The sequence below is a fragment of the Dasypus novemcinctus genome, chromosome 25, assembly GCF_030445035.2.
Source record: "Dasypus novemcinctus isolate mDasNov1 chromosome 25, mDasNov1.1.hap2, whole genome shotgun sequence".
Lineage (NCBI taxonomy): Eukaryota > Metazoa > Chordata > Mammalia > Cingulata > Dasypodidae > Dasypus > Dasypus novemcinctus.
Window position 1 is genome coordinate 38,614,758 of NC_080697.1, and position 22,910 is coordinate 38,637,667.

The following is a 22,910-nucleotide window of genomic DNA, read 5'->3' on the forward strand; positions in this document are numbered from 1 at the left end:
AGAAAATTATCCAGATTTGGGAGAGAACTAGATTATTCTGATAAACTATTCTTGGGTTTTTTTGGTAATCCAGGAAATCAGATTATGTATTCATTTGTTTCAATTTGGGGTCTTTCTACCAGATCACATGTTTTTGTAATGAAAAAAGCTAAATATTACATATTCACTGTCTCATGGGCTTTTGCCAATACCTCTTGATATGACAAATAATGGTGCCAAGAAATAGTATTATTAATGCTTTGTGAGTCCCTCCTGCATTTTTTATTATGTAACTCCACTCCTGCTGCTGCTGGATGAGACAATAACCATTCACTAAATTTAATTCATTAGTGGTAAGTTATGTATTAAATGAGTTAATATATTTTGAATGTTTTGTAAATTATGAAGCATTTATAAACTCGTAGAATACCAGAGGAAAGGCATTGCTAATTTCCTCGTGATACTAAACAGGAAAAATTTTTAAAGTTTAGGAAACATGGAAGCCCCTGTCATATTTTACCATTTACTCCCAGTTTGTCTCCAATTTTAACCAACTCACAGGTGGCAGTAAAATTACATTTTTCCCACCCACAATCCTTTGACTGGGGAGTTTCCTTTGCCTGGAATAACTTCTTCACCTCTACCCTGTTGAAATTATACACATGCTTCAGATTTCAACTCCATTTGCCCTTCTTCCATAAAATCTCCATACACTCTCGCTCCCATAAAGCATTCCACTTAACGCGTCTTTTATGCATCCATAATAGCTCTTATTCTAGACACCTGGGGATTTAGAGATGTCTGCCTTACTTACGGAGTTGAATTTCAATGTTTTATTCATGTTTATAATCCCAGAGCCTATGCATAGAATTACTCAATATTTGTTCATTTAAATTTGATTTCGAATAATAGAGAAAAACATGCTTTTGTAATTGGGATATGGAAAGAAACTGTAAATTAATAAATGATAAAACAGTGGTTTTCACAAAATAGATGATCCCCATCTTTGCTGCACTCCCATGACCCATTACGCTATATTAAGGTAACTCCACCCTTTTACCCCCAGTAAAGAAAAAAAAAATAGCTGAATTTGAAGTATATAATAGAGAGGCCATTAAATGTGCAAACTTTGTACTTTATTATTAATAATAAAATATTTAAAACTTCTCTCAATCTTTTGACACAAGGTTTGAAATGTCATAATTGAGAACTGTTGCCACTGAACAATGTTCAAAGAATTTTCCACAGAGGTATTCTTAAACCTTCCCTTCTCTCTTCCAAGCACTAACTGTACCTTTTTGTTTTTAGAAAATTATGGTACTTCCTATTTTACCAGCCCATAACAGGGTTTCTCAATATTGGCATTATAGACGTTTGGAATCTGTTAATTCGTCGTTGTGGGGTGCTTTCCTGTACAGTGCAGAATGTTTAACAGCATTCTTCACCTCTAGCTACCAGATGCCAGAGGCACCTCCCAATCCATGATAATGGAAAGTGCCTCCAGACCATACCAAATGTCCACCGGGGGGTGGAGAGATTGCTCTTGTTTCAGAACCACTGATCTATAGAAACTTCTAAATAAGCTTCTTCAACTCAGATAACTGAGACTTAAAATAATAGAGATGAAATGAAAAAAAAAAAACCACTAAGTAGGGCAACCACTTACTACAGATAAGCCCAGGGAAGTTAAGTGTGTTCCCTAAGTAGATTAATTATATAAGAGTAATGCTTCTAAAATATAAATGTGAACCTGTCTCTCTTTTGTTTAAACCTCTTCAGTAGCTCCCCATCACTTACAAGAGACTGTCAAAGCTCCTTGCTATGACTTAGAATATCTTCTATGAAGGTGTTTTTTCACCAGCTTGATAGCGAGATTGAACAATTTACAGATATTTGAATACACCATGTTATCTTGTGTCTGTCTTCTTGGCAAACACCTATCTATTAATGTTATATTTTTAAGTTTCTTCGTATGTTTGTCTGTTTCTCTCACTGGAATGTAAGCTCAATGAGGGCAAAAACATTGCTTCCTTTATTCACCATTGGGTCCCCTTCACCTTACTCAATAGGTCATTGGTGAAAAAAATGGACTAAAATTTCTTGTATTTGGCTATTATTTGGCTACCTGGAATGCTCGTCTTGTCATCATTTTATTCATGTAAAAAAATTCTACTTAACACCAGAAGATTTAGATGTTTCTCCTCTTTGATCTGAATGGACCCTGTACATGTCTCTGAAACATTTTTTTCCTATGTTTAGAAGGTATCTGGGATTGAATCCAGGACCTCTCACATGGGAAGCAAGTGCTCAACCACTGAGCTATATCTGCTCCCCAACAAGAGCTAGTTTTTTTCCTTTGTCTGTTTTAAGAGGTACCCAAGATTGAACCCACGACCTTGTATATAGGATGTAGGTGCTCACTCACCTTAGCTACATTTGCTCCCCTCTGTAATATTTTAAAGGGCTGGTTTTTAACCTGTTAATCTGATACCCACCTTTTCATTTTTTTTTGATAAATCAATTTTATGGGTACTTATTAATAAAACATACAGGTCATCCAAAGGGTACAATCAATGGTATTTGGAATAATCACATAGCTGTGCATTTATCACTTCAATCATTTTTTAAAAATTTTTTTAATTCATTTTTTTAAAAAATATTACATTAAAAAAAAGGAGGTCCCATTCAACCCACCGCCCCCACCCCCCACTCCCCCCACAGCAACATTCCCCCCCATCATCATGACACATCCATTGTACCTGGTAAGTATATCTTTGGGCATCACTGCACCCCATAGTCAATGGTCCACATCATAGCCCACACTCTCCCACGTTCCATCCAGTGGGCCCTGGGAGGATCTACAATGTCCCGTAGTTGTCCGTGAAGCACCACCCAGGACAACTCCATGTCCTGAAAATGCCTCCCCATCTCATCTCTTCCTCCCATTCCCTGCACCCAGTAGCCACCATGGCCACCCTTCCCACACCAATGCCACATTTTCTCTGTGGACATTGGATTGGTTGTGTCCATTGCACATCTGTGTCAAGTGGGGGCTTAGATTCCACATGGATACTGGATGCAATCCTTCTGCTTTCAGTTGTAGGCACTCTAGGCTCCATGGTGTGGTGGTTGACCTTCTTCAACTCCATGTTAGCTGAGTGATATCCACCTTTTCAACACCATCAGTTTCTTGAAAGCGAGTACCAAATGTCACTATCTTTGTAACTCAGTGCTTAGTGCTACAGTTTGACTAATAGTAAATGTTTCATGAAAAAATGGTGTCACTACTATTCAGTCCAACTTTCCTTTTCTGAGAACCACATAAGTCCTGTCTTATCTTTCTGGGTATTTTCCAGTGTGGAGCACAATATCTGGCACATAGTATGCAATTACTGAACAAATCGTGTTTGTTGCTGCTCTACCATTATTTAAAGCTTTGGGAGAGTGCTAACAGTTGAAGTCTTAGTTAAGTGTTCTCAGGAATAGTAAACGGTTTTTACTGATTTCAATGTGATTGATCACTAGAATGAACCATGTCAGTGCTCTGTCCAGATGTTCTTGGGTTCTTCTTATTTTTTTAGCATTTGCTTTCCTGAGTTTCAGGATGCTTCTGCCACAGGTCTGTACCCATGATTCTAATTTTAGGATTGTTCTCCAGCTACTGGAGCTTGCTTGCTTGCATGTGCAGACAGCTGAAATTCTTGTGAGGTCTACTCCCCTCCCAACATCTGCCCAAAAGAGCATGGGAGTGTGAGAGCTCAACCACCTCACCGCAGCATAACTTACACTCTAGCATGTTCCCTTCTGAACCAGATAGAGGCAAATTTCAGGGACCTTTGCCTAAAAGCACACCTTTGCTTGGCATCTCCCCGTTTCCTGCCCTGTTTTCCCCAAACCCATATCTGTTTCCCTCAGAGCACTTTCTTAATAAATCACTTGCACACAAACTCATCCCAGGGTTTATTTCTGGGGAACTAACCTCACACAACCACTCTCTCTCCACTAATTGCTAACAAGCAGGGGAAAGAATGCTTAGAATCACTTGCAGACAGGATAGGCAACATAATTTGTGGGTCTCTGTGCAAAATAAAAATGTGGAGCCTCCAGATGAAAAAGTGCTAAGAATTTCAAGACAGTTACAACAGAGTGTAAAAACAAGCACTGGTTCCTTCGGAGCCTGGCGTCCTATGCAACTTTGCACAAGTCACATGCCCATGAAGCTAGACCAGCCTGCAGGTCTTATTCAAATTTCACATATCCATCTACTCTTCAACATCCATTAAAAGCTTACTAGTAAGACAGACGTACAGAGTTAGGATGAATGCTTTCATTTTCTCTTAATGGCTTTTATTTAAAGTATTATCACTATAAAATAGCTGTAGAAATAGAAGACATATGGGAAATTAAAAAAAAAATCAATAGCTTCAGCAAAATGATGGCACATAAGGGAATTTTAAGATTCATTGTTCTTGGCAGAATTCTGGGCACACAGTAGTCACTCAATAAATACTCATTGATTGACTGATTAAGATTTCAAAATATTTGACATATTTTATTGGTTTCCTTTGTGCTTAGCACTATTAGGAGCACAAAGGATTAAAATATATAAAGGTAAAAAGGACCAAGAACTTTAGTAGTCCTAGACCAAACTAGTTTTGCAGGTGGGAAAACAACGATCCAGATATTTTAATGAATTCTCTGATCATATGCCTGATATATGATAATAAAAATTATATTGCAGGAAGTAGATGTGCCTCCAATGACTGGGTTTCTGCCTCTCACATGGGAGGTCCCAGGTTCGGTTCCTGGTGCCTCCTGGAGAAGGTGAGCTGGTGCAATGGGCAGGGGTGGTGAGCTGACGCAACAAGACGACACAACAAAGAGACACGGAGAGGAAAGACAATGAGAGTCATAATAAACCAAGGAGCTGAAATGACTCAACAGACTGAGCACCTCTCTCGCACAAGGGAGGTCTCAGGTTCAGTTCCTGGTGCCTCATAAAGAAGACAAGCAGACACAGAGAGCACACAGCAAATGGACACATAGAGCAGACAGCAACTGTAAATAATGAGGGGGTATGAATAAATAAATAAAAATAAATCTTTGAAGAAAAGTTACATTGCTCATTGCAGCTCACTGTAATTTATAATTGTTCGGGGACTGTGAATTAATATAAGTTTACAGTACTGTGAGAAGGACAGTGAAACTACACTAAAGCACAACCATTAGTATTAGTTACCTACAGCTGTGCATCAAGTTCTCACAACCTTTTACAGCTTAAAACAACACATTTGGCTCAGGAGGGTCCTTGGATATGCTTAGATGGGAGAAAGGGGGATTTCAGGTGGAAGGGACAGTATGAGCAAATGCATGATGATGAAGAAGCTCAAAGTTTATACAGAGTTTCAGATATGAAATTGGACCTTATCTGTAGGGAATTTGGAATAAAACTAAGATATTTATAGATGAAAGCAACATGATTGATAATATTATTTCAGGGAGGTAAGAATCAGCCCTGTATATGAGGAATTGAAGGGAAGGTGGAACGGTAACAAGTAAAGGCGCTAGGGAAAAAATCTTGATTAAGTGTAATGAAAGTACAAACTAAAGATGCAACAGCAATAAAAGAGATCGGACAGGACACATGTGAGGCACAACATGGAAGCAGGACTGACATGACTTGGCAACTGGTTGAATGAAGGGTAAGAAGGAAGAAGAGTTCAAATGAACTACACATTTTATAACCATGATATGAAATAGCATCTTAGCTCTCAAAATGCAGTACTCATTCCTGTTCTCACAAAACACTTTTAAAAATTCTGTACTTCCTCTAGACAAACCCATGCTAAGGTAGTAGGGAAGCTGTGTCTGGGAGGTACAGTCAAGTTTTTGAGCACATCCCTTTGATGCCCAGGAGAACACTGGATTATGGTTTCAGGAACCTACACAGTGGTTTAGGGATTCAGAGAGCAGGCTAGAACTAGTCAAGAGCAGTCTTACCAATGGAGCAGTGAAACAATATTAAAAGACAACTCTGGGGATATATTAGTTCTCTATAGCTATGGATCAAATTACCTTAAAATTAAACACTTAAAACACACAGTGTCCAAGGGAAAGGAACCTGGGAATGACTTAGCAGGGAACTTCTGGCTCAGGACCTCTCATGAGGTTACAGTCAACTAGAAAGCTAGGGCTGCACTTCTCTGAGTTCACTCACATGGCTGGAGGCTGAAGACCTCAGTACATTGCTGGCTGATACCAACAATTTCGATTCCTTGGCATGTAAGCTTCTCCACCGGGGTGCTCGACATGGCAGCTGGCTGACCCCAAATTGAGTGATCTGAGAGACAGAGAGAAAACAAGCAGGATATTTACCTAGCTGTTACCACCTAATCTCCTAGTCAGAGGCCATCATTCCTACTTTATTTCTATTAGGAGTGAGTCACTAAGTCCAACCCATGCTCACAGGAGAAAATTAACTCCACCTCTTGAAGGGAGGAGTATCAACGAATTTGTGGATTTAATTTTTTTTATGAGTTATGAGTTATTTTATTTATTCCCCCCCTCCCATCGTTTGTACTTTTACTAGCTGCTCTCTGGCTCTCTGTTCTTGTTTTATCTTATTTTTTAAGGAGGCACTGGGAACTGAACTCAGGACCTCCCACATGGGAGGGAGGAACCCAATCACTTGAGCCACCTCCACTTCCTGCTTGCTTTGTCTCTCATTATATTTCCTCACTGTGCCTCTTCATTGCATCATCTCACTGCACTGTCCTGTCATGTCAGCTCACTATCTTGCTGTCTTATTTGTCTGCTTTAGGAGGCACCTCCTTTGTGGTAGGCAGGCACCCAGCTGCTTGAGTCATATCCACTTCCCTGGATATAATTTTAAAACTACCACAGGGGTGAGCTGGGCCGTGAGTTGAAAAGGGTCAAGAAAAGCAAGACAACCCTGAGGAGGGGAATACCAGGAATAATGGAATGAATGGACCTCACTGGAGAACATGAACAGAGCAGGCATGGTTGAAGTCTGTTCGTACTTCATGCTGACAACATGGTGTACTTGAGAATGCATGGCCACAAGGAAGAAGTGGAGGACAATCATATACTTTCGTGGCTTCCCAGGTTTGTGAGCCAGTAACCAATGTTTCTTCAGTCTTTAAGATTAGAAGATTGATTTTTCAGCCCCTGAATTTTCATTCTCCCTCCCCCAAATGGACACAGAACCAAATTCCATCAATAGGAAAGAAGAAAATGATTTAGGTACTCCTCTCTCACCTCTCTTTTAATAGATAGGGTACAAATACAGACACGGCAGCATGCAGCAATGGCTGTTGCAAGGCCCTGACATTTCCCTGGGCCGGCCAGCTCTCAGCAGTGCTTTGTTCAGTCCCGTTGATGTTCATATTCTAGACTTGCCTGTTTCAGGGGCTGCTCTGTCTACATTTACAGTGACATATTGATTCTGGTCCTCTGGGCCAAGAGCAACTGATGGACATGCAAAATACATGGTAGGGTGACTCATAAATAACCATGTGTAATCTCTTGGCTCCAAAATAAAATCCCATAACTCATTTAAACTCCTTGATTCAGATCCTGAGCCAAGAGAGCAAGATCATCTTGTTCCCCCTCCCCTCAGGCTAAAAGAAAAAGCGAATAACAGTTTCAGAGCATTTATAGTTGAAATATCCAAGGTTGCTGGTCTCTATCATCAGTGAATGGGGGGGGGGGGGGGAAGAGATTACGCGTAGTGGCTAGCCCCCTTGACTTCATGCAAACCATGGTTTGAGAACTGGCTTTGTGGTCACTTATGTTAAAATCTGGGGGCTAGGTCCCTAGGAGCTATGAAATGCATGTTCCTTTCTGATTTACAAGTTGTTGGCTTTGAGTAGCTGAGTATAAGGGGCTAATTCTGTAGCACCCTTCCTTTGTCAGGTCCTCTCTCTGCTGCCAGAATTGTAGTTTTAACTAAATTTTGCCTTGGTTGGCAACATGAGCAGGAGTTTCTCCCCACTCATACCACCTGGTTTTTATTTTTTAATGATTACTAATTTTTGACTCTCAAATATTAACCTGACCCTTTTAGTTTGCAATATCTTCTTCCAAGAAACCTGAAATTATAGGGAAGGTTTTTGGACAAAAATACCCTGTGATTTTTTGGAGTGATGATTCCATGGTTTGTTGAGCTGCCTTTTGTCTGTTGTTTTGTTTTCTTTTGAAGTTGAAATAAAGTTTATTTGGGAAAAAAAAGTAGGACCCACTATCACAATTTTTCCATAGGAAATAACCTTCTATGGAAGGCTGTTCATGAATTTTAATCATTCTATTTCAAAAAGTACAATTATTTTATTTTTGCCCATTTTTCCAAAAAAAAAAAAAAAAAATACCCTGTACTTTAGACAAAAGTGGTTTTCCTTTTAGTCCATTCAGGAAGGAGCCCCAGGGCCTCTGTCTCAAATGTCTCCAGATGATTTCCCCCACTTCCCTGACATTCCAGAATCAATCTGTTACTCTCAGAGTTCTCTATAATATCTTTCCTAACAGCCTAAGTGGGTGCTCCTGCAAACAGAGCTCATAGAATTGTTTCAATATCCAGCCATCTCCAGATTGTGCTCTCTCCTGGGACCCTCACCATGGAGCCACTGAAAAGAATGATGGAGGATAAATGCAGCCCATATTCAGCTAGTCTTCAATCCACCAAAGAAAAGAAAGAATAAATAGGATGTACAATGTTCAATTTGCCTCCTATGTCCTGACACAACGTTTCTTTTTTATGCTGGAGATTCCTAGAGTGTAGAAAAACATGTTTCAGCAAAGGAAGGCCAATTTTCAAAACCACTCATTTGGCAAATACACAAGCTCTCAAGCTGGAAAGCCTTGCTTCTGGTGTCTCGTAGTTTACCTAATCCAAGAGCAGTGGTAATCATCTTTTTAAAAAAATTAGCAGCTCTGCCAACAGCCTTGGGGTTTGCATGCCACGGTAATGTACACAATTGCTTATGCAATTGAAAAGCACTGCCATCCATAGAAGGTGAATGCCTGTTTAAGGAGCTACTGGCACAAAATTTATGGTACCCTTTATTTTAGCACTGTGCCGCCTGCACTATAAATGCTTTCATGGAATCAGTCAGTTTACTCCTTGGCTAATAACCCAGCCATTCCATCAAAAAGAGCTGAATAAAGAGTTTCACTTCTATGAGAGGTAATATTTGATCAGACTGTAATCAAAATATTTTCTTTTTCTAACACCAGGTCAACTTATATAATGAATCTCTCATTGTTGTAGGGACCAATTTTCCCCAAATAATGTAGAAGTTGGAAGAATGCTAGCACTTTTAATAATCAGGCTAGCATTCAAAGTACACAAGAATCTCCATAAATCTGCTTTCCAGTATTATAAAATGATGTGTCTTCAGCATATTCTTCTTCTGGCAGTTGAATTGCATGTGCTTACCAGAGCAGAATCAATGAGGGATAAAAATGCTACAAGGATATCTTGCTGAAGCCATTTTCTTCTAAACCCATACATTTACAGGAGATTGACTAATTAAATGATGTTGTGGGTCTTAGTTTTAGCACAAAAATGAGGTGTTAGCCAATCTGTGCTCATATGCTAATCCTAGAAATAGGGATTTTCACATAAGACACATTATCTAGAGTCCATGAAATATTCTTACTTGATTATTTTTAATGCCTAGGTTGAAGTCCTGTCTTTTTCATCCTCATGCCAAATACAAGCTTAACACAGAATGACTCTTTAAGCACAGCTAGGGTCAGAATGAACCAAAGGATTCTAACGGCTGCTGGTGACAGACATGAACTGCATATGCCCCAATTAGTTCTGGTTTCAGGCTAACCACAAAGGCTCAGAAATGGTATAGAGCAGTCAGATGACTTTCTTTGTCAGTGGTTTGTTGAAGAGAACAATGAGCAAGCACAGTGTATCAGGTTATATCAAGATTAACAGACATTTAGGGACCGAGGCCAAGGTTGTTGTTTCCCATGCACCTTAGCATGCACAGGGCATCCTTGTAGAGTTTCCAACAGGATCCAGGTGGATATAAGAACTGGTGCCACTGGCTGACCACATTCCACCTCACCTATTGATGTCACTTAATGAACTCATTGTGCTCTGGGTTTGGACCCAGGAACACAGTCTTGTCTTTATACTCAGAATTGATCTCTCTCAGAGGGATTGAATGATGCTGATTCAATTCTTAATGCCTGAACCATAATGTCAGTATGTTAATTTTTAATGGGAAATATGTGTCACACAGACTGGAATGTTCATTTCAGTTGAATGTGAATTCATTTTCTGTAAACTAAGCTACATAGGAAGCAAATTCAGAAATTATCTTAGTGAGAATGGAAACTAAGCAGAGAGACAGTTGGATGATTCAAATATATAATATTATCGAAGAATGGTACAGCCATTTACTCAGAGATGTTTCATTTAAAAATAGATAATAATAAAATAATAATTATATTTGACATTTATTGCAGAGTTACTTTGTGTTAGGCATTGTACTAAGTTTTTTTTTCCTGTACATTAACTTGTTTTATCTTCTCAACAATGATATGGTGTAGGTGGTTTTATTATTCTCATTTTACAGATGAGGACAAAGACATGCTAAGTACCTTGCCCAATACTACATAGTTAATATGTGGCAGAACCAAAATGAAGGCACTCCTCTGCTTGTTTCCAGACTTTTAATCACTAAGTTACATTTCTTTACAAAGGGAGCTCTGCTCTGACCAAAGATCAAGTCGTACTCCTATTTTTTTCAGACTTCTGTGTTTCTGTTGCTTCTTGTATGTCTTTCACTTAATACACACCAATTAGTTAATACCCATAATTGATCCAAAGACAAGAAGACAAGGCTTGCTATTCTTGTTTCGGTCTTGTAAGACATTTTGTTTCTAATGGAGATATATATATATATATATATATATATATATATATATATATATATATACCTATAGATATAGATATATATACATAACTTTTTTAAGAAAAGAGGTACCAGAGATTGAAACCAGGACCTTGTACATGGGAGGCAGGCACTTAGCCACTGAGCTACATCCGTTTCCCCCATATATATTTATATATTTTTTTTTCTCTATTGCATTGTTGATATGAAAAAATTGAAATATAGATTCTTAGAGTTTGGCAATCCTGTTCTGGTATTGATAGTAATCTTCATTGTTTATCTTAAAAGCTTAACTCTGCTTCCCTTTAACTTTGCTATACCTTCTGACAATCACAAGGCACTTCCATCCCCCCACTGCCAAATGCCTCACATGAAGCATCTATATTTTCTTATATTTATTCACTGCTTTTCAGTGTGGCCATCACCTACAGAGATTTCAATGTTTAGAATGTACTTCAATTGCTTGCTCAAAATTCACAGATGCCTTCCTTTTTACCTGGTTGAACGATTTTTTTTAGATGGAATTAGCCCTCTCAATATCTCTCTTCATCAGCTAATGTTCTTTCTTATCTTTACATTTCCAGGTTACCCATATTCCCAGATTCTGTTTTGTGCTCCTCCTATCAAAATTCTCTTACAGTGGGTTTTGAGCCCAAGACCTTGCCTTGATGCTCTGTTCTTTTTTGCCATACTCATTTCCTCACATTCAACCCTTTTAGTATTATAATCCATTGCCTTAATTTTATCAACTTCCTTTATGCAAAAGATTTTAAATCTTGAGTCATGCATTATCTCTGTGCAAAGTAATATGAAGAATGGAGTGGGTATCCCAGAAATGATCTAATCCTATATATTACTCAGCATTAAAATTACATTTCTGAAAATGTTTAGAATTTTTGGTCAATCCTCTTTCTCTAAAACATTTTTAATAACCTATCAGGAACATTTAAGTCTTAGAAGAGCCTAAGCTTCACTCTCCTGTACTAGAAATCCAAGGTTCCTCTCAGGGACTGTATACCACATTGTTCACCTTGCTCAGACAGTGAGTTAGAAAACACTAAGGCAGGATATACAGTGTCCTCCATCTGCCCCTGAACTATCATTCAGGACAACTCCAAGTCTGGGAGAGAGTGTAAACTATAATCCTGTAATCCATGCTGTGTAGCAGTGCTCCAAAATGTAGTCATCAAATGCAATGACTGTACCACACTAATGAAAGAAGTGGTCGATGTGGGAGGGGTGGGGGATGTGGGGATTGGGATATATGGGAACCTCTTATATTTTTTAATGTAACATTTTTTGTGATCTATCTTTTAAAAATAAATTAAAATATATATATTAAAAAAACAACAACACTACGTTAAAAGTCTCCCTCTGTGAGTCACGTTAGAGCTTGTCCGTATTTCAAAAGATTTTTTGAAACAACTTAGTGATGCCCCATTCCTTGTAGCTCCTACTTCCCTGATGTGCTGATTTCTCCTGAAAGGCCTTCCTTAACAAACCACTGGCATCTAAGCCTTGCTTCTGGGTGTGCTTTTGGGACCACCCCACCAAAGACACCTATTGTACTCCTCCTTGCTGGATGATTGAACTCTAGTGCCCAATTTCCAGCTGACCCATGGCCATATGGATGGCACTCTGACACTTCAAACTCAGTATGTGCACAGTTGAATGCACAATTTCCCTCATCACCATTACCTGGCTTCTCCTTTTCCAAATTCCCCAATTCCCTAGGGACTTTGACAAACTGTTATTAGAAGCCTTGGGGTCCACTTTGATCCATCCCTGCCCATTGTCCCCTTATCCAGTTTTCCTCCAGCTAATGAAAGCAGCTTTCCTTCTGGTTTCTTTGCTCTATACTCATCTTCATAAGAAGCATCCTGCACATTATCATCTAATTTTCCTCCCTAAACACCAAATCCATTGAGTCACTCCCTAATTACAGACCCCCAGTGGCTTTTGTGTCAGTTCTCACTCTTAAGTCATTCATTAATTCATAGGTATATTCATTCAAGACATACTTTTCATCACCTAAGTTATGACAGAGACCAGTTTAGTCACTTGAGGTGTTCAAGTGCACATAATAGGCAGATTTCATTACTAGATGGCAGGTAATAGTAAGCTCCATGAAGAAAAATGAAGCACCTTTAGGTCACAGAGATTGAAGAAGGCTGCGATATTAGAGAGGATTGTGAAAGAGATGGTGTCTGAATTGAAACCTAAATGAATAGAAGAGGAAAAACATGGAAACAGCAAGGGCACAGGGTTCTAGAGTTGATCAAGAAACAACAGTGAATTCAGAGTGACTGTAATGCTATCAGTAAGGGAAGCGTGAAAAGAGAAGAGGTTAGAAGCAGCCAGGCTCAGATCATGAACTCTGGGTTCTGATAAACTTTTCTCACCTATTCCAGGTATACAGGAATATATGGAGAATTTTATGCAGAGAAGTGTTATTTGACTTATGTTTATAAATAATTATTTTGGCTGCACTAAAATATTATCATAAGGTGGTGAGAGTGGCAGCAGGCAGAGCAGCCAAAGGCTCTTGCAGTAATTCAGTCCTCTCTGGGCCACTTCACTATATTAGGAGCTCAGACTCTAGATGGGCTGTCACTGGTGATACAGCTGGGACCTGTTGCCAGAAATCCTGACCCTCTGCTCACTAGAAGAGCAAAATACAGCTTCTCGGGGATCTGTAGACTGCTCACATCTCCCTTCTCCCTCCATTAACATGCACCAATTCTACCTGACAATTGGCATTGAACTACCTCCATTATACTTAGGGAGCCCTCTCCCACACTGCATTCTGGAAAAAGGGGTGATAGCTTCCTGGCATTAAAAATTACATTGTATAAATTCATTCATTCATTCATTCATTCATTCATTCATTCATTCATTCATTCGTCAGTAGGTCCAGCCACAAAGGAAAAGAACCTTTGAGACAGCCCTTGGCCATCAGTGACACATGGTCTTTTTTTTTTTCCAAAAGATTTATTTTTTTATTTATCCCGCCCCAGTTGTCTCCTCTCTGTGTCCATTCACTGCATGTTCTTCTGTGACCACTCTTATTCTTATCAGCGGCACCAGGAATCTGTGTTTCTTTTTGTTGGGTCATCTTTGTTGTGTCAGCTCTCCGTGTGTGTGGCGCCATTCCTGGGCAGGCTGCATTTTCTTTCGCACTGGGCGGCTCTCCTTATGGGGCGCACTCCTTGTGAGTGGGGCTCCCCTACGCAGGGGACATCCCTGTGTGGCAGGGCACTCCTTGCGTGCACCAGCACTGTGCATGGGCCAGCTCCACACGGGTCAAGGAGGCCCGGGGTTTGAACCACGGACCTCCCATGTGGTAGACGGACTCCCTATCCTTTGGGCCAAGTCCGCTTCTGACAGTCTTTTCAGAATAGTCCATTCTGGTCCTCTTTAGGATTCTTCTTTGATTGTACCAGCTCCCAATCATCTCTCCTCCAAATGCCAATTGTACTTGCAGGCAATTAAACAAAATTCATCATTTAGTTACACTCCAGTTATTTCATGTGTGTACAATTTTTCTACCAATTACTTTGTAGACCCAGGGAAAAGGGGGGCAGCATATTGTTTCACTTTCATTCCTCATAATAAAAAATACATATTTGATACTTATTATACCACTACTCTGTGCCAGATACTATTCCAAGTGTTTTACCTATATGGTACAATGTTATTCCCATTTTTTAATAAGGAGGAGACCATGTTATCTAGTTTACATCTCTTGACAATAATACCAACCAAGCAGTTTCTCCGCAGGCCCATTTTCTTTCCATTAAGACACAGAGCTTATTGCATTCCTTAGCACAGCAAAAGGCACTGAACTTATAGCAGATGACTAACAACAGAATTTTCTTTTTTATTTGTTGGTTAAATAATTAGCAATATAGCCCCATAATTGTGCATCAGTGGTTACACTGAAAAGAAATGAACTTAGCTGGGAGGGGGAGTAAGAAGAGAGTGGAGGAAGAATTCACTGAGAATGTATAAATTACATTGCTCAGCAACCTCAAGGATCCCAGCCCACAAATGGACCCACACAAAAATGGGTTTCTGACCCTTCATATGGCTCATGAATTGAATCACATGTCATCACTCAGCTTCTTGACTTTTATCCACTAATTAATTCTGTAAATGTTTAAAAAGTGCAGAGCATGTTCCAGGAAGTGTTGGCCTCATTACTTATTTTCTCTGCTTTGGCTTTATTCAGTACTGTAACATAAAACACTTATGGGATGAGGCAAAGTGTAAGTGCAAATGTCCATATTAAAAATGGAGATGCTATTCCATATCTGTGGCCTTCATTTTTTCCTTCCTTTTTCAGCAAGAGTCCAGGTGTTTCCCTTTATATATACCAGGCCCCTGCCTCCCTGAGAAAGCAAATCATATGACATAAGTAAAATGGTTGAAAAATAAAATAAGAACTTTTTTAAAGAGTGGCTATTAGAGTGCCAACACATTATTCATGTTCTGAAAATAGTGGTGGTATCAGTGTGGATCTTCGAATTCTGACTACACATAATTCTCCTGTTGCTGCACTATATGCTTATTCCTTCTGAATTATTCTGTATCCTAATTGCATGACACGACACCTGCTCTGAATTTCCTTTGCTATCTCCCTAAAAAAATAAAAGATAGTACAATTTCTCTGTGCCTTCTGTGTTATAGTATGAATTATATTTGCAAACTAAGTATCCCCAAAATAGTAATCCAACATCAAAATGCAGGGTATGTGCAAAATTCAATGAGAAAACAGGTTTTTCTTATTTCTCCTATAATCTCCTTACCTTTAAATATCTTCACCATTTATTCTACAAACCTTTATCAAGAACCCACTGTATGAATTGCATGTACTCTTTTAGGCACTTAAGAAACAGCAGCAATGAAAGTAGACAAAAGTTCTGTTGTGGAGTTAACATTCTAAAGGGGAAAACAAATACCTATGATAAATTCTGATAATCATGACAGCAATAATTAAAATTAAACAAGGTAAGCAAATAAAGAGTAAAAAGTGGGAGTGGGGAGCTGTCTTAATTAGAATTTCCACATGTAGACTCTTTGAAAATAAAAAGATAAGGAGCCTATTGTGGCAAAATCTGGCAGGAGAACCTTCTAGGTAGAGGGAACAGCAAATGTGAAATCCTGAACACAGGCTTGAGCTTGGGTTCCTAAAGTACAGAATGAAAGTTACATGTGGTTGGGTGAAGACAATGCCTGGGAGAGTGTCTGGAGATAAATTGAAAATGCAGTTAGAAGTAAGAAGCCATAAAGTCACTTGGATTTTATTCTAATTGCACAAAGATACTGGAGGTAAGATATTAATCAAGAGAGTTAAATGATATGAGTTTGTGATTTTCAAGAATCGCTTTGGCTTTTATGTGAAGAACAGATGTAGCAGTAGATAAGGTTGGAAGTAATAAAACCTGACAGGAATGTACATGAAGAATAAAGAGCATAGGTCTACCTAGGTAGTTATAAAAGAGACTACAAATGTATTTTTGTTAATAACTCTATTCTTCTAACTGATTTAAAAGAAACTATACAATGTAATAACTATCAAACTATGTTAATGGGCTTATAATGAATATAGATTTAATTTGTTTGACAATTATAGCATATAAGAAGGGAAAGGAACAGACTATATAAGGGCAAAAATTTTTAATAACGTTGAAATGAAACTGGTTTTATTTGAATAGATGGTCATAAATACATTAATTATAATCCATAGGACAATCACTAAAAATAACTCAATAAATATAGTAGAAGAAGGAAAGCGGAACAGGGAAAGAAGAAGAACAAGAAAACAAATGTTACACTAGAAAATATATATTTAACCCAAAATATGTCATTACTAGAGGATAAAGGAACAAACAAAATATAAAAAAAAATAACAATATGATAGACATCAATCTTATTTTTCAGTAATTATATTTAAATATAAATGGATTAAACACTCCAATCAAGGACAGAGACTTTCAGAATGTATGAAGAAAAAAAAAAGAAGACATGCTCCAACTATATGCTGTCTATATGAGGCATACTTAAGATCCAAAAACACAAAGAGATTGAAAGTAAAAGGATAGTAAAAGATATACCATGTGAACAACAATAGAAAAGATATTAATATCAAACAAAATAGACATTAATACAAAATTGTTACTAGAGAAAAAATGATACTTTAGAAACAAAAAAATGCTAATTCTTCAAGAAGAATTTAATTATAAATATGTATATACTGAACAACAGAGTCTCAAAATACAAGAAATGACAGAATTCAAAGGTAAAATAGATCATTTAACAAAAACAGTTGAAGACTTTGATACTCCTATTTAAATAATGGCTAGAAAAATTAGGCAGAGGATTAATGAGGAAATAGATGACTTGAGCACTATGAACCAATTAGACCTATCTAATATCTAAGGAAAATTTCATCTAACAACAGGAGAATACACATTTTTCAGGAGTGCACATGAGCCTCAATAAATTTAAAGGAATTGAAATTATAACATAGTTTATTTCTGACCATAATGGAATGAAATTAGAATTCAATAACAGAAAGAAGACTGGGGAAATCCACAAATATGTGAAAATCAAACAACACTCTCATAAATAACAAATGGGTATAAAAGAAACAACAATGGAAAATAGAATATACTTTAAGATGATTGAAAACAGAAACACAATATAAAAACATGGGATGCAGGTAAAACAGAGCCTTGAGGTAAAGTATAAGTTCAAATCTCCATATTAAAAGTGAAGAAATCTCCTTAATAAATAACCTGATCTTTCCCTTGAAAGAACTGGAAAGAAAAACGCAGCATGCTAAATTCAAAGAAAGTATAAAAGGGAATAATAAAGAATAGAATAGAAAGAAATGAAACAATTAAAAAATAGACAAAATCAACAAAACCAAAGCTTCCTTCTTTGAAATATTGGCAAAACAGATGAACATTTATCTAGACTAATCAAGTAAAAAAAGAAAGAACAATAGACTTTCTAAAATCAAGAATGAAAGAGGGGACATTACAATTGACATTGTAGAAATTTTTAAAATGATTAGGGAGTACCATAAACTAACGAATGCCAACAAATTAGACATCCTAGATGAAATGGACAAACTCCAAGAAAGTCACAAACTAACAAAAGCACCTCAAGAAGAGATGGAATATCTAAATAGTCTTATAAAAATAAAGAAAATGAATTAGTAATAACATTTTAAAAAGAAAACAAACACAAAATACAAAAAACTTCAGGGCCAGATGACTTCACATGTGAATTCTCCTAAATGTATAAAGAAGAATTAACACAAATCCTTCACAAACACTTGAAAAATATAGAAAAGGAGGAAATATTTCCCACTTTATTTTATTAGTCCAGAATTACCCTGATACCAAGATCAGATAAAGACAGCACAAGAAAAGAAAACTACAGACCAATATTCATTATGAATATGGATGCAATAATACTCACAATACTGCTAGTAAACTATAAAAATTATTATATACCATGCTTAATGGAGATTTAATGCAGTAATGCAAGGGTGGCTTAACATAAAAAAAACTAATCAATATAATGTGCCATATTACTAGCATAAAGGAGAAATACCCCATGATCATCTCAAAAGATGCAGAAAAATATTTGACAACATCCTCTTTTTTTACTCTAAAGACAATCAACACAGTAGGAACAGAAGGAAGGTTTCTTAAAGAATATTTGAAAACACACACACACACACACACATACCATAGTCATATTTAATGGTGAAACACTGAAAACTCTCCCCTTAAGTCCAGGAATAAGACAAGGAAGTCTTCTCTTGCCACTTCTGTTCATCATTGTACTGGAGGGTCTAGTAAAGGCAATTGAGCAAGACAAAGCAATAATGTGCATCTAGATTGGAAGAGAAAAAATAAAACAATCTCTTTGCAGGTGATGTGATCTCATATATAAGAAATCCTAATCAATCCACAAAAATTTATTAGAACTAATAAATGAATTCAAGGGTGTGGGAAACAAGATGTGAAAAAAACAACAACAGTATTTCTGTTCATTAGCAATGAGAAAAATGAAATTAAGGGAAGCAGATGTGGCTCAACTGATAGAGCATCTGCCTACCATATAGGAGGTCCAGGGTTTGAATCCAGGGCCTCCTGGCCCATGTGGTGAACTGGCCCACATGCAGTGCTGCTGTGTGCAAGGAGTGCCATGCCCGTGCATAGGGGTGTCCGACACGCAAGGAGTGTGCCCTGTAAGGACAGCCACCCCATGTGAAAAAAGCGCAAGCCATGCAGGAGTGGTGCCACACACAAGAAGAGTTGATGCAGCAAGAGGACACAAGGAAAAGAGAGACAGATTCCCGGTGTTACCGAGAAAGCAAACAGACACAGAGGAGCACACACCAAATGGACACGAGAAAGCAACAACAGGGGTAGGGGTGGGGGAGGAAGGGGAGAGAAATAAAAATAAATCTTAAAAAAAAAATGAAATGAAAAAGGGAATGGGTATAACTCAGTGGTTGAGTGCCTACTTTGCACAATCAAGATCCTGTGTTCAATCCCTGATACCTCTTAAAATATAAAAAAGGAAGAAATTAATAAAACAATCCAATTTACAATAGCTTCAAAAGACTAACATAATGAGGATAAAATTTAACAAATGTGCAAGAATTGTACACTGAAAATTACATGAAGTGGTTTAAAGAAACTAAAGATATTACATGTTCATGACTCAGAAGACTGAGTATTGTCAAAATCATAGTACTTCCCAAACAGATCTACATATGCAGTGCAATCTCTCTCAATGCCCCAGCTCAATTTTTTGAAGAGCCAAAATTGATAAACTGTAAAAATTCATGTGAAAATTTAAGGGACCCAGAATAGTCAAAATAATATTGAAAAAGAACGACAAAGTTGGAAAGCATAAGATAGTGTGGTAATGGTACAAGGATATACTTATACATTAAAAGAATATAATTGGGAATTCAAAGGAAAATCCTTGCATTTATGGTCAATTGATTTTCAATAAGGTGCCAGGAAAACTCAATGGGAAAAGTATAGTATTTCAACCAATAATGCTGGAACAACTAGATATGCACATGCAAAAAAATAAAGTTGGAACTCTACACCATATACAAAAATTAACTAAAAATGGATCATAGACTTAAATGTCAGTGCTAAAACTATAAAACACTTAGAAGAAAACATAGGTGTGAATCTTCTTGAAATTGTTTTAGATGATTGTTTCTTAGATATGATATCCAAACAAAAGGATATGTAGGTAAATTGAACTTCATCAAAATGTAAATCTTTTGTTCTTCAAAGTTCATTATATCAAAAATTTGAAAAGACAACTCACAGAATAGGATAAAACATTGGCAAATAATTTTGGTGATAAGGGATTTTCAGACAGAATACATAAAGGATTCTTATAGTTCAACAATAAAAAGACAACCCAGTTAAAATGGGGAAAGGATTTTAATAGGCATGTTTCCAAAAAGAAAGACATGCAAATGGCTAATAACCAGATGAAAAAAATAGACAATAACAAGTATTGGTGAGCATGTGGAGAAATTCCTGGTGGGAATGTAAAATTGTACAGTCACTTTGGGAAACAATTTGGGATTTCCTCAAAATGTTAAACAAAAAGTTACCATATAACTCAGGATCCCTAGGTATATACCTGAGAGACTTGAAAATGTATGTCCACACAAAAATCTGTACAGGAACATTCATAGCAGCATTATTCTTAATAGTTAAATAGAGGAAATAAATCAAATGTTCATCAAGTGATGGATGGATAACGAAAATGTAATATTTGCATACAATGGAATATTATTCAGTTATAAAAAATAATGAAGTCCTGATATATGCTACAACATGGATGAATCTTTAAAATGCTAGCTCAAGTGAAACATAAAGCCAATCACAAAAGGCAATATGTGGTATGATTCCATTTTTATGAAATGTTCAAAATACCTAAATCCATAGAAACAGACAGCAATTCATAGTTACCAGGATTTGAGGAGAAGAAACTGCTACTGGACGATACTACGCTATTTTCAGGATGATGAAAATATTCTGAAATTAAATAGGGAATATAACTAAAATACACTGAAGTTTATACTCCAAAAGAATGTATTTTATGGTAATCATTTATATTTCAATAAAGCCAGTATCTGATTTCAAGGACCCATTTATTAGTACATAGTTCTGGAAGACGAGACACAGCATGGTTCCCTGTTCAGAGTCCTATGAGGCTAAAATCAAGGTATTGACTGGGATGTCCACCAGCTGATGGGAATTTTGGGGAACATCTCATAATTCTATCTTGTGCAGCCCACTTGTTTTAAATCCTTCTGGCTTTACCCTGATCCTGCCCTGTTTTCCTAGTCAGGATCACCTGTAAATACTCTTGAATACCATCACATGACCTAGCATAAAGTAGAATCCAAAAAAAAAAAAAAAAAATTGCTCTTTAGATTGAATACCAAAGGGAATGTGTCATCGCTACTCACACTCAAATCTCTGGGGTATATGGATAATGTGGAGTTCAAGGCACTTGATACTCCTTTTCATATGCATTCCGAGAATAGTGATACATTTCAAAGGCTTCTGGGCACAGTCCTCCAACTGTATTAAGAAAGCTGCATCTATGCCTTCCCCCCAGCGTGGGACATGACACCCGGGGATGAGCCTCCCTGGCAACGAGGGACCACTATCAACTACCAACTGATGATGCAACTGGAAAATGACCTTATACGGAAGGTTCAATGCGGATCAGCAGAATATCCATGTCTACATAAAATACCATGACTTTAAAATGCTGTTTGACCTAAAGTAAGGGGGAAATGGAAAGGAGAAATGAGTTTATATGGCTACGAGTTTCTAAAAAAGAGTCTGGAGGCTGGCAGAAGGTTTGCCCTCATGCACAACTGAGCAGAGTCAGAGAGACAGATAAAGCAGATACAACCCCCAGATATTGGTTCCTTTGAGGGCTAAAGAGACCCATGGGAGTTATGGTCATGGCCGATGGGGTTAACTACCAGGGCAGATGGCCCCTCTTTGGAAATGGTGTTTATGTGTGATGAATCTGGACTCAGATGGGATCTCCCTTCATAAGACTTTCATGCTAATGTGCTGGAGGTGCAGTTAAAGTTGGGGTTTAAGATATATTTAGGGGATTTGAATCTCTGGACTGACAATGTGATAGCCAGATCCTGAGCCTCAACAGACTCCAGCACCTACAATCTGATTTATTGGACTTACCACACTCAGCTAAGATGGAGGTGAAGAAGGACAACCACCACACCATGGAGCCTAGAGTGATTACAACTGAAAATGGGAGGATTGCATCCAGCATCCAGGTGGAATCTGAGCCTCCTCTTGACATAAAGGTGCAATGGACACAACCAATCCAGTGTCCACATAGAAGAGGTGGCATTGGATTGGGAAAAGTGGACATAATGGACAAAGGGTATGGGGAAAGGCAGGAAGAGATGAGAGGTGGAGGTGTCTTCGGGACATGGAGCTGCCCTGGATGGTGCTTCAGAGGTAATCACCGGACATTGTAAATCCTCACAGGGCCTACATGATGGAATAGAGGAGAGTATGGGCCATGATGTGAACCAATGTATATGAGGTGCAGAGGTGCCCAAAGATGTACTTACCAAATCCAATGGATGTGTCATGATGATGGGAACGAGTGTTGTTGGGGGGGGGGGAGAGGGGGGGTGGGGGGGTGGGGTTGAATGGGACCTCACATATATATTTTTAATGTAATATTATTACAAAGTCAATAAAAAATAAAAAAATTAAAAAAAAAAAAAAAGAAAGCTGCATCTTACTTCCTATATTTGCATGGTTGTGTATGTGTGTGTGTGTGTGTGTGTGTGTGTGTGTGATGGAGAGAACATCTGTATGGGAGAGAAAGATAAAGATGACCGACAGAAATGTTGCTTTATTGCTGCTCTTGCTCCAAGCA

The 22,910-nt window shown here is 37.8% G+C and overlaps 1 long non-coding RNA gene across 1 annotated transcript in view; it reads right to left on the reverse strand.

The window, feature by feature from the left end:
- LOC105746947 (uncharacterized) overlaps nt 1-22,910 on the reverse strand; it is a 152,555-nt gene that overhangs the window by 53,124 nt on the left and 76,521 nt on the right. The window contains exon 3 of the long non-coding RNA XR_001119153.3: nt 6,197-6,319. This is a non-coding gene — a long non-coding RNA (uncharacterized lncRNA). The remainder of the gene's footprint in view (nt 1-6,196; nt 6,320-22,910) is intronic.